Raw genomic sequence first — 17,246 nt, forward strand, 5'->3', positions numbered from 1 at the left:
TGGTAAATATCCTTCTTCCTATCTTTTATCCCGTATGATTTGCACTAGAGTCTTAAAAAATATGCAGGTCAGCTCTAATAATTCTAGTTACTGCTGTTTGACTGTTTTTATGAGCACCAATGAAAGCAGGGTGGAAAAAGACATAAAGACCCTTTCTCTGGAAAAAGGATGTTTATAGAAAAATGAAGTTTAGAAGTTTAGTGGCAGAGATCCAGTAGCATTTTCTCCAGAGAGTAGTAATATCATCTACACGCAATCTTCTAATAATTTAATAATTGTGCCTTATCACTTGCTTACCATGCTTGCAATGTAACACTAGCGGTTACAATTCAATAAACCACATTTTGTTTGGTTTATACCAGTGATTACTGTATAGTAATATATATATATAGGTTTAATTATATGAGCTAGAATACTTCAAAGTACATGTGTGTGTTTTATGATCCTAAACTTTGAAAAAGTAAGAAAAAATAAAAACCCAAATAATAAATTAATCTCCAGCTCTTCCTAGTTACCTGAGATTTTACTAATAAATGGTAATTGCTTACCATAAGTTCTATGACAGGATTTTTCATACAATCATAGTGTTGTTTAGGTTGAAAAAGGCCTTTAAGATCATGAAGTCCAACCATCAACATACCACCACTGTCATGTTCATTATTAAACCATGTCCATTACTGTCCTGTCCACAGGTTTTCTGAACACTTCAAAAGTGACGGTCACTCCAGCACTTCTCTGGGCAGCCTGATCCAGTGCTTGATAGCACTTTTGATGAAGAAACTCAATATCCAATCTAAACCTTCCTTGGCACATCTTGAGGCCATTTTTTCTCATCCTGCCACTTGTTATCTGGGAAATGAAACAGATCCCATTTCACTAGAACCTCCTTTCAGGTGGTTGTAGAGAGTGATAAAGTCTCCCCTGAGTCTGTTTTTCTCCACCTAAACACCTCCAGCTCCCTCTGCCACTCCTCATAAAACTTGTGCTCCAGACCCTTCACCACCTTTGCTGCCCTTCTCTGGTCTCACTCCAGCACCTCAATGTCCTTCCTGAACTGAGGGGCCCTGAACTGCACACAGCACTCAAAGTGTGTCCTCACTGGTGCCGTGTACAGGGGACAATCACTGTCCTGGTCCTGCTGGCCACACTTATAGAAGCGAGGCTGTCATCAGCATTCTTGGCCACTTGGGCACAGGCTGGATTATGTTCAGTCACTGCTGACCAGCATCCTCAGGTCCTTTTCTACGAAGCATCTTCCTGGCCACTCTGCCCCAGCCTGTAGCACTGTAGTTGTTGCGACCTAAGAGCAGGATGTGGCACTTGGCCTTGTTGAATCTCAGGCTATTGGTCTCATCCTACTGTTCCAGCTCATCCAGATCCCTTAGCAGAGCTTTTCTGCCTCCCAGTAGATCAACACTCTCTGGGCTCGGCCATCCAACCAATTTTTACCCAGTGAGGTACTGCACTTGTCTCATGGTGTGCTTAGAATGCCAGCACAAGCACTTGTTTGACATTTAAGCAGTGATTAGAACACATAGGTTGCTAGGTTTGAGCATATCACTCATATGTGTGTAGATAAGCACATATTTCCTGCAAGTTTTTTTTTATATCAAGGAGGTTAGGTTTCATAACATTAAATCGTCTTTTTTTGTTTCAGTCTTCAGTGTTCTACCATTTTCAAGGAAGGTGAGGCCTCTTCCAGACTTGTCATGTGCCCATATTTCTGAATAATGTAAATTAAAATACTTTTCTTTGTGTCCTTCCATGAATTAGTCACAATTTTTTTCATAGAGAGGCTTCCAGATCCTTCAAACCACCAACTGAAAAATAGACATAGGACAAAGGAAATCAGTAATATTGACTCACAGTCTCAATCTAGGATCTGCAATATCTAATCTGTTTGCCTTATAATTATTGACTTTTTTGTGTATTTAGAATGGTTTTTTCCTTTTTTTTTCATGCAAAGAGTTTATGAGATCAGATTTGTAAATCATTTGAAAGTAAAAAATGTTCTTTAAACCCTCAGAAATGTACCATAGCAAATATTTGCATTAATCTCTGCTCTCTGCTGTGTGACAAGAGTCATTAAACAACAACAACAAAAAAAAATAGACCACTTTTCCTTCCTGAGGAAGCTAAATTTACTGCTATATGTGATACCAAGCGACTTAGGTATATTAAATGATGGCAATGCTTTGAAGGTGCTAATCTACTGAGGAGATAGGTACTGATGTTGTTAATGTCTCTCTGAGGACCCTCATGCTAGATGAACATCAGACACCTGGGAGCTGTGTTGATGACACAGCGAAGAAGAAATTATTAGCAGGTACAGTTGTCCTCCAACAACGTACATTGAGCACTGTTGTTGTCTCTGAGGACACAGAGAAACTACTCCTGTTTTATTATCAAAATTAGGCTGTAAAATTTCTGTGCAGTTTATAAAAAAGTATTTTTTGTTCCTTAAACAACAGGGTTTAATTGTTTGTATTGAAATAAAACACTGCTGTTAAAAGCCAGCAGGTAGCTTTAATAATATGCATCAAATCATATAAATATAAATGGATACCCTAGGGTATGAGCTGTAATTAATTCATCAGAGATTCCTAATAATGAAGCAATTAATTTGATATGGGAAAAGATATCACTTGCCTTCCAGAGCTGACAAGTTGCATTTCAGTTCACTCCCTCCTCATTTCTTCCTTCCCTCCTTTTGGCATAACTGAGTTTTTACTCATAGCCATATGTGTCAGACTTCGCATCTGTCAGAGTATTGGTGCTGCCTGAAGAGACACTACACAAACGCTCTTATCTAAGCAGTTTAACTAGAACCGGATGCATGCCATACACTGTTAAAACTGTACTCAAAATTGTTTGCCTTGTATGTTATGCTTTTCCAAAGTAACAGTGCCTTTAGGAAGGAAAAAAAAAAATAAGCCAAGCCAACCAACAAACTCAAGCCCCAGTGAGCAGTGCGGTTGCAAGATATATCACAGACCTTGGTAAAGGTAGCAAGAGCGTAGAGGTCAATCTGATAATGTAATTTAGGTGGCAATGAGATCATTGTTATTTCAAAGCTTATATAGTGATAACATCTATATCCAGAGACTAAATCCTAAAAATAAGATGTGATAATTGAGTACAAAATGAAGGTGTGAAGAATTAATGCTAATCTTCTGGACAAATACAACTGCCACGTGGAGCTGTGTGTTATGTAGCAAAAGCTGCCATGCTAAAACAACTATCTGTGGTATAATAATATATTCAAGTATTCCCCAGCTGAACTGGAAGTAGACATTCACATGGCCTTAGCCAACCTTTTTTATATCAGCAGTGAGAGTGACTTTGGCAGGAGAGTTGACTGTAATTGGCTGTGCTCAGCACCTTAGCAGATGTGCTCAGCACACGTTAGGGTCTGACTATTTTGTCTCTATGAAGCAAAACACTGCTGAAAGCCACTGGAGGTTTTGCTTGGCTAAAGTTTCCAAATTGGTTACTGGGTCTGTTTTCACTTGTAAAAAATATGTAACTTTCCCCTGTATATTTTTTTCTTTAGAAATAGTCTAGCTAGTATTTTGTGTGCTGAATTGGAAATATCCTGAGTGAAATGTGACACTGAATTAGACAGGCTCACCTTTGCAATTGAGCAGATTTAAGAATGATGTAGAATTAAGATGATGTTAGGTGATGTGGCAGGTTAGGTGATGTGGGGGTTTATTTTTCTTGTAAAGGACTGATTATAATATGCTCCATAAGGAATCTATTTTCTAAGGAATTATCTTTTAATTTTACCACCTCACAGGCCTGTTCCAGCCTTCATGGTGGCAATTATTACAGAATCACAGAACGTGCTGAGCTGGAAAATACCCATCAGGATCATTGAGTCCAACTCCTGGCCCTGTGCAGGACACCCTGAGAGTGACACCATGTGCCTGACAGCATTGTCCAAACACTTCTTATCTCTGTCAGGCTGGTGCTGTGACCACTTCCCCAGGGAGCCTGTTGCAGTGCCCAGCCACCCTCTGGGTGAAGAACTATTTTCTGATATTCAAACTAAAACTCCCCTGACCCAGCTTCATGCCATTTCCTCGGTCATGGTCACAGTTATGGAAAATTAGACGTTATACTTGTACAATATTTTTGTAATTTTACCACATTCTTAACCATTGTGTTTCTGTGTAGTATTAGAGACTTCCAGTTATTTGTAGGATTATTGAATTGTTTGAAACTAATCAGTAGAAGGAGACAGCTCCAAATAGTACATTTCCAGTAGCACTGTATCTTATAATGAGTAATGTAGAAGGTGTTAAGATTTGAAGTTTCTGAATCCCTCTTGTCATTTGGGAATCCATTATTACTCCTTCACCAAGCAATATACTGGATTGGTTTTCATTTTGTCTGCCTGAATTAAGCTATGAACAAAAAGTAATTGAGATTGGATTGCCAGATGGATTGCCTTCGAATGTTCCCAGTACAACCTGTCTATAGCTAAAAGCAGAATAAATATTTTCAGTGACATTTGGTAATAGTTGGAAGAAAATGTCCAACAATTTACCTAATTATAGGTAATAACAGTGAGTGAAATAAATGCCAATAAGAATCCAACAGTAAGCTGTGTTTATAAAAATCCATGAAGTATGACTTGACATCTCCTGGATAGCTTTGCTAAATGTCAACATGAATAGAGGGAACCCCACTCTTAATGTCCAATATGCTGATAAGATTTCTTACAGCTCTTGAAAGACTCATGTCCTTTTCTTCTGGCTCAGCTCCAGGACAGCAGGTCCTGTACCAGTGCTAATGTGGGATAGATCATTGGTTGCAGAAAAATGATCTCCCAGAAGCATCACATCTATCATCATGTTTGAATCAGTGATTTCAGTCCCATCACTCTCTGGAGACTCTTTCCTCTGCGTGCATCTTTTGAAGGCAGGATTGTTTTCCAGGCCTTCAGATAGGTTTTATAATAGAGAAGTTGTTTAAATGATAGATTATAGATGATAAATAAATAACCACATTATATCAGATTAGATAATTTGTTGGCTATTATAAGAACTTGCTCTTGCCTTGTGTATGAACTTTGTGGTACTTGAAAGAGTTTTTTATCACAAGATGCAAATATTTAAAATCAGGTTTTCTGCAAGGTAATATTGCCTGCAAGCACTTATTCCTAGACATCCTTGCATTGAGAACCAAGCTTTCCCCTCCATTAATTTTTCTGAATGAATTTACAATTATTTGTGTTCAGAAGGTTTATTTTAGCTTGTTACCCAAGAATCTTATCACACAGCTTTAGAGAGCATTGAATACTCTTACACCCATTGCTTTTGCTCTCTGAAGATGACTTTATAAATTGAGCTGTACTGTCTTTGCTCTTTGTCATAGGCTTAACTGTTTCCTAAAATATTTTGATTATAATGTATGTTATTTTACTTGGCTATGAGCTTAACTAAAATGTGGGAATTGGGCTGAATTCTTTCTAACTCCTGCCTCATTCCTCGTTTCTCAGCTCCTATCTCATGTGGATTTAAGACTTTTCTATTACCCTCACAGGCTGTGAGATGAGTTAGTGCATTAGGGTCATGCAGCTACCTACGTAAGTGTCAGATAAATTGGAACATATCTTCACAAAGTCCTTTGAATTCTGGAAGTGTTGTGAAGGGAGCAAGAGGAGACAGTAGTCAGGAGAAAAAAAATTTTACCAGATCTGCCTACAGATTGTTGTGAAACTGATGAAGCAGAACAATATCTGTGGATCCAAAAATATTAACATGGCACTTTTCAGAATTAGAAATGACAAAGACTTCTTTAGATCCAGCAAGAATCGTTTTTTCTCTGGGAATTCTATGTCAGTTTCAGCTATTGTTGTTGGCTTTCCTTATGTGAAGAGATTATTTTCTCATCATTTAAACATAAAGTGCCAGAACAATTTTTCTTCAATGATTTCATCTTCAGTAGAAACATTTTTTCTGTGGAAACATACCTTCATGCTTGAAACATAATAAAGAAAATAAATAAACTTAAAAAAAACCCACAGCCCACAAAGCTCCCAGAACTATTGAGGACTTTCAGGTTTAGATAGATCTAATCATCATAGATGGTTGTTGTTATTTTTACAATTTATCTGATCCCAACATGATCTGTGTGGAAATACTTCTCATTTTCCTGGTGTCCTGACCTTTTTCAAAATCAAAGCCAAGGAAATGTAAAAAAAAAACAAAAAAAAAACAAAAAAAAACTTTGAGGGAAAAACCCCTTCAAAATCACCCTGAGTCAGAGCTTTCTGGTTGAGAGTCCTAATGAACTCAATCTATTAGAACTCATAGCAGGACAGAAAAAATCCCATAAAGCTAATGGCAGATAGAGCTGGGAGTTTTACCTCATTGTGGCAGGTTAACATCACCCTGTGAACAACAATGGATTAAAACTGAAGCTGGAAAATGCTGTATTCTCTCTTGTGACTGGGAAATCAGGAAGGAAAAACTGCATTGCTGATATAAACCAGGCAGTCTAACAGCTTTTACTGATGGCAGAAAACTCATTCTCACACCCAGGAGGTGTCTGGGAGCTGACAGCATCTGTGTCATGTCAGGTATTTCACAGCTCTGTGTGTTTCGTTTTCTTTATTGTGGTATTGCTCAATGTTTTGAAAAATTTCAGCTGTCTATTTCTTGACTAAAGGATTCATATATTAATGGTTAATGAAATCATATAGGTCACAGAGAGGTAAAATAGTTTTCAACAGAAGGAATATGGAGCAGCAGATGATGCAGGTTTAATGTTCATAACAAACGGATAGTAGTTTTTCTTTAACTTAACACATAGCTTTTGAGTAAACTCTACAACTCTTTGCTTATTGTTGATACTTAGGACTTATGAAAAACGAATAGATAATTTCCTAAAGTAAGGAATGTACAAGTTTTCTTCCTATGCTGACTAACACATTGCTTCTGGCTCAAGATTTCACAGAGCTGCAAAGAGGAAAGTATTCATAGGGAATAGCAATGCCTGCTTGCTTTCTTTGTTCCCAAACTCCTGCATTGCCATCTTCTACTGACCACTGCTGGAGAGTGAGTACTGGGATAAGTATGTCTTTGGCTGGATGCTCTTTTGCAGCAGTATTACATCTGTAAGGCACAGAATCACCAGGCTGTTGGACAGAGGGTTTAGCAAAGTCTACATCAGCATGTAACTCAGGATCTTTAGACAGGAACTGAGAACAACACATAGAACATCTATGGTATACATTACTCAGGGTTTTTCTTTGAACTAGATTTAATCTCATCTTCTGGACTGAATATCCCCGTCATGTGTGTTACTCAGTTGTAGGGAATAGAGTGTGGTTTGTGCACTCCTGAAACAGAGCTTCCAGTTTGATTTCCTGTAGAAATAATCTAATTTGTGCTCACCTAATCTATCCAGTGTGCTGAACCAATGCACAAAAAGTAGACACAGCAAGGGATTTTTTTCAAATTTACACTGATTTTCTGAAACAAGATATGAATGTAACTCATATCTGTTTTGTCTCAGCTTCTTGCAGAAAGACTTTGCTTTCCATTTCTATAGCTGGTAATGGCTTCTGTTTCAGAATGACTCATATGATACGTGGGGCAGACCTGATGGCACAGCCATACAAGTCCAGTAATTAGTTAATTAGTATTATTAATGTGTGTGTTTAATAGGCATGCCTGCAGAAATAAGATCATTAGCTATGTTGAATAATATTACAGAGCAAGTTTGTATCAAATGTTGCTAAAGTCCATCCTTGGTGATACAGAGGAGTTTTCAGTATGACACAGCTCACTGAAGAGTCAAGAACAAATTCAACAATATGATGATGTGTATGTTTTCTGTCTGTATTTTTAAATTACATTTCTGTCACATAACAGAGAAATAACAGTGATACAGGCACTGCAGACCAGATCTGCAGAAGCTCATTTACATTTAGGTGGAACAATACTGCTGTCCTGAGGCAGTGACAGAGGAAAGATCTTCAAGGAGGCATTGAAGTGGAGGAAAAAAGTATGAGGCTATGAACTCTGGGGAGACAGGGACCAGAGTAAATTTCCTTTGGCTTCTCTGTGGGTAGAAGAGGTTGGAATTTCCATCAACTTTGCAGAGCAGGCTGACTGGTTTGGGAATTGGACTGATAGTCAATGCTTGTGGCATTGGGAGGAAGAATGTGGATGCCACTTCTTTGGGGAGATGAGCTGGTCAGTTACATTTTGCCTTTGCCAGCAGCTCCTGGCGAGTTTTTGCAGTCATTCAGGTTGCAGTATGAAACTGCTCTGTGGGATCTCATCAAACTGCAAATAATGGCACCATGCTTATGTAGTGGGAATGAAGGGTCAAAAATCTCACTTGAAACTTCCATTATTTTGTCATTTGCAGGTACCTTTGTTCTTTTGAAGGAAAGTTTTGAAGAATTTTAATTATGGAAATAGTCATGTGCAGACATTCTGAGATTTTTAAAACCTGGAAGGAAAGGCCTGTCCTAATTACCTGAAATAATGGGAATTATTAGGACTAAAGTATTTTGTATTTTTTCTACACAAAATCACATAGCTGAAGCAGTAGCTAATGATTTTCTTCATCATCATCAAAAAAAGATAATGTCATGGCATTTGTTGTCCTTCTACCAAGAAGAGCATAAGCACCATCAGATTAAAGCCAGAAATAAGTATTTTCAATTAAAAAAAAAGTGTAAATATGTGAATAAATTTTATCCATTCAGATAAAAATTCCATATGCAGAAAGGATTTTATTTCTCTTATTTTTTTATTTTTAAAAATGATGTTATGTTTCATTCTGAAATTATTCAAGGTAGTTGTTTGAGTGTTGATCCCTGATTCACAGAGGGTTTAAGTTCAGGTTAAGGGCAATAAAGTGTTCTTCAGTTTTAGGGCCTTCAGTTGAATGATGTGAATAAGAGTCTTCAGGTACAAAACATTTATTTTAATGTGGTACATCTTCCTATTGATGCCTTAGAGTGGCTACCTGAAACAGAGGTTAGACAAAATTAAGAGAATAAAAGTGGGTATATATTAAAGGCCTTCACTAGGTACAACTTAGGGAGCCAAAAGCTTCTGAGGGGCTACAACCAAGATGGACAACAGATACGACTTTTTCATACATTTGCAAGTTTGGTCCTTTTACATATCGGGGTTAATCCTCCAATTACAGTTTCAGGTAATGAAGTAATTTACTCCAAGTTTGACTTCCCACCCCACCCCGTTCACTGTTGCATCTTCTCAGGGCCTGAGACAAGGTGTCCTTGTGCTTCAGGCCTACAGAGGAATTGTTTTGCCTGGATAAAATGGAAGAACAGTGGCAATAAGGCCATGGAGTGTCACCCTGTTCTTTTGAGAGTTTTAAAGATCTTCTAAAAGTTCTTATACTTTCTAATATTGACATATTTCAACTGAATTTTCTCACACATGTTCATGTAAATAATAAGTGTTTTACATTCTTCTTTGTGAGTAGAAAGAATTAATAGACTGTTGGTTTGACCAGTGTAGGTGGAGAGGTGGTAGTTTCACCCTCCAATTCACTCTCACTTTTATTATTATATATATAGTAGTGTCAAAAAATAAAGTTTACTTTTTAAGTTCTTTTTTCTCTTTTACATTTAACTTACTTTTATAAATTATTTTGTGTTACAGTCCAATTGTCACACTATTTATTTTATGTCACATTATTTTGTGACACAAAATAATTTATAGAAGTAGGTTAGATGTAAAAGGAAAGAAAAAGAACTTTAAAAAAGTAAACTTTATTTTTTGACTCTACTGCATATATAATAGTAAAAGTGACAGTGGATTGGAGGGTGAAACTACCACCTCTCCACCTACACTGGTCAAACCAACAGTCTATTAATTCTCTCTACTCACAAAGAAGAATATAAAACAATTATTATTTACATAAACATGTGTAAGAAAATTCAGTTGAAATAGGTAAATATTAGAAAGTATAAAAATTTAAAAAAAATTTAAAACTCTCAAAAAAGAAGGTGACAGTGGAGTTTGAGAGTTATACACTAAAGCAGTACAGGATTTGAAAAATATAACAGCTAAATCCTAAGGCATCACTATCCTTTATTCAACTGCACAGGCAGAATTTGCAACAATATCCAGGATGCTGTACTAGAATAACTCTGGGGTTTAAACTCAAACCTGACACATATCACAGGCCTAGTCTAAATAACACCTTGTTCCTAAAAGATTTTCCACATTAGACTATTGCACTCTGATGATTATAGCTGTACTTTACATATAAATACTGTCATAATGTAATGGTAAAAAAAATAAGTCATGCATATATAAGTTTGAGCTAATTCTAACTTTCAAAAAATAACCATTTACAAGTTTATTACCTCATTTGATGCAAGAATGACTCTTCTTTTGCAATAATGCTTCTTTGAATGATGTAAGATAACACCCATACACTCTATTGGGCAAACCCACATGTAAATACTGGGGAGTCGGTGTGTACTTCTGTATGGACTGTGACCACATAGTAATCTCTTCTTTTTACAATATATGATAATCACTGAACATGTCATGCATTATAGTATTGTGGGTCTGTGTAATGGAGCAGAATGAAATGCATTTATTTAAATAGGAAATTTTAGGCTTGTTACTGAAATTCACCTTGCTTTTAGTGCAATCACACATTTTGGGAAAGTATTTCTGGGTATTTGAGCATGACAGAAACTTTGCAACTTTTTGGGGTAAGTATTGTTCTTCTAGGAATTAAACTAATTTCCATCAGTATTTAAATTATAAAAGAAAGGGAAACAGCAGAAACTCTAGTCCTTGCTGAAGCTGTAACTACAGTTTCATGAAAGAATGGATTTTAAATATTTAATGTTAATAAATTTTGTGTTTCTCAGTTAAAAATGGCATATTTAATCTAAGCCTGAGGAGAATTTTTAGAAATAATACCAAGAGAAACTTAAAAAATTAATGTTAGAACAGGGCTGTTAGGGAAAGGGGAGGCAAATGTTTTTTTGAAGATATTAGAACTGTCTTTTTGATCCACTCTTTTTTTTTCTGAAAATAGTGATTATATTGGACATACTGCTATCTGTGTCATGAAAGAGATGAATTTGAGATATATGGGAATCAATCTGGCTGAACTAGAGTTGTTGAAATGGCTCCCAAGTCTATTAAAACTTTCACACATCCACATTTCCAAGCTAATAGTTGACATCACCTGTCCCATCCCAATAGAGCCTGTCAAGAGGAATGAGACCGGGTGTAATATGACAGCTGCTTTAAAATAAGTGAGAAAAAGTGCAGCTGCTGTTGCTCCCCTTGATTGTAGAACATGGGATACAATGGGCTGCATGAAGTACAAGACAAGGCCTTGTCTGAAGAGAAGCAATTAGGGACACAGGAGGGAACTGTGTGCAGGCATTGCTCATTTAGTGATCTAGGAAGGAATTGGCTACATGATAATATTGGGAAGGGAGGAAGAAAAGAAGGAAAAAAGGAAAAGGGTATGTAAAAGATGCAAAGAGAGAACAGTAAAGATACAAATACAATAGGAAGACATTACCCTCAAGGTGTCACCTCTGATTACTGAGAACCACATTGCTGGAAGCTGAGAGGATATGTGCAGTAATATACATCACTGTATTCTGTATACACTCCTTTCTATGCTTTTCTTGCAAATTTTGGTCCTAGCTGTTGTTGGAATAGGGCATAGAAATAGATGGCTTCATGTGATGACCCAGAAAGGGCATTCCTTTATTTATTCTGAGTTTCGCCATAGTAGTGAGGAGACAGAAACCTGAAAACAAGCAAAAAAAAAAAAAAAAAGGGACAGCCTTATCATGAGCAAAATGCATCCTTAAAATTCAATTTCACATTTACTGCCTAAGGATTTCATTTGGAAATTGGCCAAAGAAATAGGAATGTCTTTCTGCCAAGTCTGAGTTTAGCTCTGGTCTAGCCTCAGGCAAATTATAATCTTGCTGCATGAATGACAAATACAGAACAAAAAATACAGATTGGTTTCACCCAAGATACTGAGGGAGTGCTTATATCAATGGTTATGTGAAGTGTATGTTGCATGCTGTATAAAAATGATTACTATGATTCCATTATTCTCAGTTGAACTCCTGATAAAACTGTGATACACTGGTGGGAAGGCTTCTGGGAGTCTGCTCTTAAGGTCTGCCTGCCACCAAAATGAAAGCAAGGTACCACTGTGTCAAGTGGAGTTCAAATGTCTGCATTTGTACTGCCAATCATACATTCATAAAATGGAGATTTTTCTTGGCCTTAGTTAAAAACATTTCTGGAGTTCATATCTCTTTGCTGTCACACCAAATAACATGGAAGGAAAGGAATTTAAAATTAATTTATTTGGGAAGATATGTGTCTATTTTTACACTGTCTTTTACAAATATCTTTAATTTCAGGTATCTTTATGTTCTTGCATTTGTAAATAATGTAAATTATTTAATATATAAAAAATTACATGCACAGATGGCTTATTTTAAGCAAATAAGGATATAAACTTGGTGTACATGTACACACATGCTAATAAAAGTGTATGTTCATTTGTGGAAAAATGTGTATGTGTAAGTGTATGTTCATTTGTGGCCTCTATCACCTTGTGGTATCCTACTAAGTTACTATTCTGGGTGAGTGATGCACCTGGGGAGGAAGAGCCCCAGGCACCAGTGAATGCTGGGGCTCACTTCTTGAAACGCATCTGTTCATGAAAATACCTGGGAGTCCTGGTTGACACCAACCTGGACATGAGCCAGCAACATGCATCAAAGAAGGCATCTGCCATTCCAGGCTGTATGAGAGGTGTTGCCAACAGGTTGAGGGTGCTGATCCTTCCCCTCTGTTCAGCACTGGTGAGGTCACACCTGGAGTTCTGAGTCCAGTTCTGAGCTTCCCAGTACAAAAGAGACATGGAAATGCTGGAAAGAGTTTGTGGGGGGCCATGAAGATGATTAAGGGACTGGAGTATCTCATGGAAGGAAAGGCTGCAAGAGCTGTGACCGTTCAACCTGGAGAAGGGAAGGCTTAGGGGAAATAATTTTAGGAATATCTGAAGAGGGAGTGCAAGGAGTATGGAGCCAGGCTTCTTTCAGTGAGCGCCCAGTGACAGGATCAGAGGCAAGGGGCACAAACAGAAACACAAGAGCTTCCGTCTGGACAGTAACTACTTTTACACTGTGATAGTGACTGAGCACTGGCACAGGTTACCCAGGACACTTGTGGAGCCTGCATTCTTGGAGAAATTGAAAAGCCATCTGAACATGGTGTTGGGCAACCAGCTCATCAGTCTGCCCAGTCACAGTAAAGCATGTTTAAACAGTGCAAAAGAAGAGTCTATGAATAAGAATAAGTTGGCTCTGATTATTTGGATCAGTGCTCATATTTTTTCTTCCAAAGGAAGATATGCACACACTCATGGCTTCTCTCATTACTGTGGGACACAACAATGTAAAGGAAATAACTTACAGTAGTTTACTGGAATAAAGATGAGCCCCAGATTTTTCTAAGTCTAAATTGGCAATTTACTACAGTGGAAAAAAAGAAATGAAATTTTCTGTAAGCTTAATTCAAGGAACTGAAAATAATGCAAGTCATAAAAACAAATTTATTTTTGAACAGGTATAAAAATTCTATAGATGATTTTACATTTAAGGAGAATGAACCAATATGAGGAATCCTCATTAACTTTCAAGGACCATTTGGCAGGTAATGGAATTCATCCTCTAAAACATTTATTCTTTTTGTCTTATAGAAGCACATGCCTATTTCTGAACAACACAATTTGCTGTTGGAGGAAAAAGCTGTCTCCTTTGCATTGAAACCAGGAGGAAAAGCAGGAGAGAAATAAGACAGGGAGAGGAATAAAGTTGAGGCTAGACAGAGAACATGTAGAGTAAGCAGAAAAGAAAACAAATTCATTTGCCACAAAGAATGAGGAAAATTAAAATCTACTGGAAGCTTACACTTTTTCCCCACAAAGATGCAAAACCCCACAAAGATGCATTTCCAAATTTACATCATTGCCTTAAAAAATATGCATTTTTTGTTTTATTGGAAATCCTGTAGTGATATTTAGCTAATTTTGATTTTGTGTGGAACTATGGAAAACTGGTTTGTGTCTCCCATCTGTATCACTCTGTCCTGCAAAGGCTGGGCATCCTTTGCTGTGGAAAGGACAAGCCTGTGAGTCTGTGATTTACTAAAGCTGACATTGCAATAATTGGGAAACTTTTCAGTGGAAAGCAGTGGATGCTGCCATTTCATGTTTTGAAAATATAAATGATGGAAAATTGGAAGCCTGACTTGAGAAGTAAAATTTAAACAGTAACAAAAGTTATACTTTGAAATATACAGATGTAAGAGTTTTGGTTTCTGTTTGTGTAAAGAAACTCGAAGTTCTTTATTTATGAACAAAAAGTTGCAGAAAAAGGGTTTATTTTTTTTTTTAATAAACACAACATTGTTCATTACTTGGAAATACATGCTCCATAATGTTTTACTCAGTGAAAAGCTATACAGTGGTTTAGTTTCTCCTGTATTTTTTCTGATGCCCTTAATTTCACCAACTCTTTGTGCTGAAAACTACACTGTAATTTCAACACACATTGAGAAACTGGAAGAAAATATAAAGGAGTGTATGTCTAACTCTCTGAGATGTTATGAATCTGTACTGCACATTCACAGAGGATGTGAATGTGCAGTACAGATTAATAAGAGATTCAATGAGATATACACCACATCTTTGATTTTCTGTTAGAACCTGTTAAAGAAGAATTGTTTCTATTTTTTTTTTTTTTTATTATTTTCCATCATCACCCATGTATACCAGTGTTCAGATAGAGGTTACAATTTGTAGAAATGGAAATTGGTCATCTTGTGACCAATCGTTATTCCTACAGCAATATATTTACATCGTAGGTATGGAAAGTAGAAATGAATAAGTCAGTCTACAAACACAGTGAATGCTCTCAAGTACCTGCACTTAACTTCATGTTTTCCTGTCTAGATTCTGTTTTCTAGGATAATTGACCTAAAGTGTCCTAGCCTCTCTTCATGAAGGAACTAAAACCACAAGCTACTCTTCCTGTTCATACATTTGTCTCAGTTTGTCTTGACTGCTCTCCTCCCCCCTGACGCCTCTTCCTTTTGCAGGTTGTTTCCCCAATTGCCAGAGGAGATCAGCATAGGAGGAGTGTCAACAGTACTGAATAATCTTGGCCTTTTGCCTGTCACTAAAACAGTTCATTGTCTTAAATTGCAGGATAGACTATATAATTGACACATGTTCTTTGGAGAAGGCAAATATTCAACCTACAGCAAATACTGCTTATGGAGTTGCACTTTAGTGCAACATGATCTTGGCATGATACAGGTTTTATAAGTTTAAGTAAATGTGGATATTGTTTCTGATATTTTTTGTAAACTGCCTTTCCTCTCCAGAAAGAAAAGGAAACAGATTATTTGATATTGTACCTCGCCCTAATAAGGGTGTTATCTGACTGGGAAAATGGAAGAAAGCCTAGTCTATATCTTTATGCACTGGGCAGAGGAGTCCCAGGGAAATAATATACAAAGTAGAAATTAAAAGCCTATTATGCATGGTTTTAGCAAGAATGTACTGTTCTGTGTAACTATCTATCTTTGGACTATCTCCTGGAGTTTTCAGTTAACCACTGGAAAACTATTTAGAGTTAAATAACTTGCCATATGCCATAAATCATGCACATTAATATCCTGTCTTTGGAAAGGAAGTCAAAAAGTTTTTTTTTATTTCATTCTCATGCTTTCACAAAGAGGTGATTTCTCTTATTAATTCTAAAGAAACACTTTGAAGATGAGGGTAAACTCAGAACTTCATTATTTAGTCCAAGTTTGTCAAATACACAAAGTAGTCACCAGAAAAAAAAAATCTGTTGAATGGGTTAGAGATAGGAGTTTTAATTTTTGTTTGTTTTGTGGTTTTTTTTGGTTAAGATCACTACAATTTTTTTACAAAGTGTGAGGGGGATATGACTGAACAAAAGTAGTAATTATTGTTCCATTTAAGTTAAAAGTAATTCAACTTATTAATGTTTAGGGACTTGGAAGTTTTATTTAATATACTGATATAAGAACTTGTATGATGCAGAATTCTGTGTCTTTAAAAATCCCTTCAAATACTTTCTGTACTTTGTACTCACAGAGAATAAGCTTTGCATGGTGAATGTAAAGGGCACATTTGAGTTGCAGTAGCATCCCTATACCTCATTTCTGGTGGAGTAAATGATAGTTGAATCACATTCTTAGTTGTGTCCACTTGGTCCAGCAAACATGAATTCCATGGCAATAAGCAGTCACAATACCTCACAAGCAATAGGCAATGGTTTAGTTTGGGACTTTTATATTTATGTACCATTGCTATTGATTCCCTCAGGAGTTCAAAATTTATGCAAAGAGTAACATTCTTCTTTTCATGGTTTCTCCTGACACTCTTATAAATTTTGTAGTTGTAAAATTTCAAAAATTGGTTCTGAAAGTTTTGGTCTACATTAACAAAAGCTAAATGAGCCCAGCCCAGTCTGTATAAGGCTCATAAACATAGATGATTCTTTACCAAATGTTTTTGTGACTCTGCATTTATTCAGTGCTGGTACCAGCAGTGCCATTTAACTGCCTTATATTACCTGATCCACTCAATCTGATCTATGTTTAAGACTAGGTTGATGGGATTTAATACTTTAGCTTATCCAATGTGTATTTTTATTGCAGTTGGAAATGAATGTGTTAACCGTTCCATGTAAAATTCTTTCTTGCAGAAGACTATTTTGTTTTTTACATTAAGAAAATTAAAAACAAAATGTATGGTTTATGTAATTTTTAGTACTTTCAAAATAGAATTGTATTATTTTCAGCCTCACTCTACATGTTTAATAGAGCATTGACTTGTATAATAAGTTAAGGCCCAATGTCTAATCTGTTGAAATTTTTCTTGTATGCTTTTTCTTAAATGGATGCTATATGAGGATTCTGATATGTATAGATCCAGATGTATTGCTTAGATCTGTGTGGAGAAATTTATGACAATCCTCATCACAGTCTGAGCTTTTTAGTAACGGAGCAGAGCCTTCTTTCAATCTGGCAGACTGCACAAGGGACAGAAAATAGGAATAAATAAACATATTTTGTAGTGGTATTTCAGTCTTTGTAGCAGGTAAAATTACCTGCACAGAGCAGGTGTGTTACTTCTTA

The sequence above is a fragment of the Anomalospiza imberbis genome, chromosome 1 (assembly GCF_031753505.1).
Source record: "Anomalospiza imberbis isolate Cuckoo-Finch-1a 21T00152 chromosome 1, ASM3175350v1, whole genome shotgun sequence".
NCBI lineage: Eukaryota > Metazoa > Chordata > Aves > Passeriformes > Viduidae > Anomalospiza > Anomalospiza imberbis.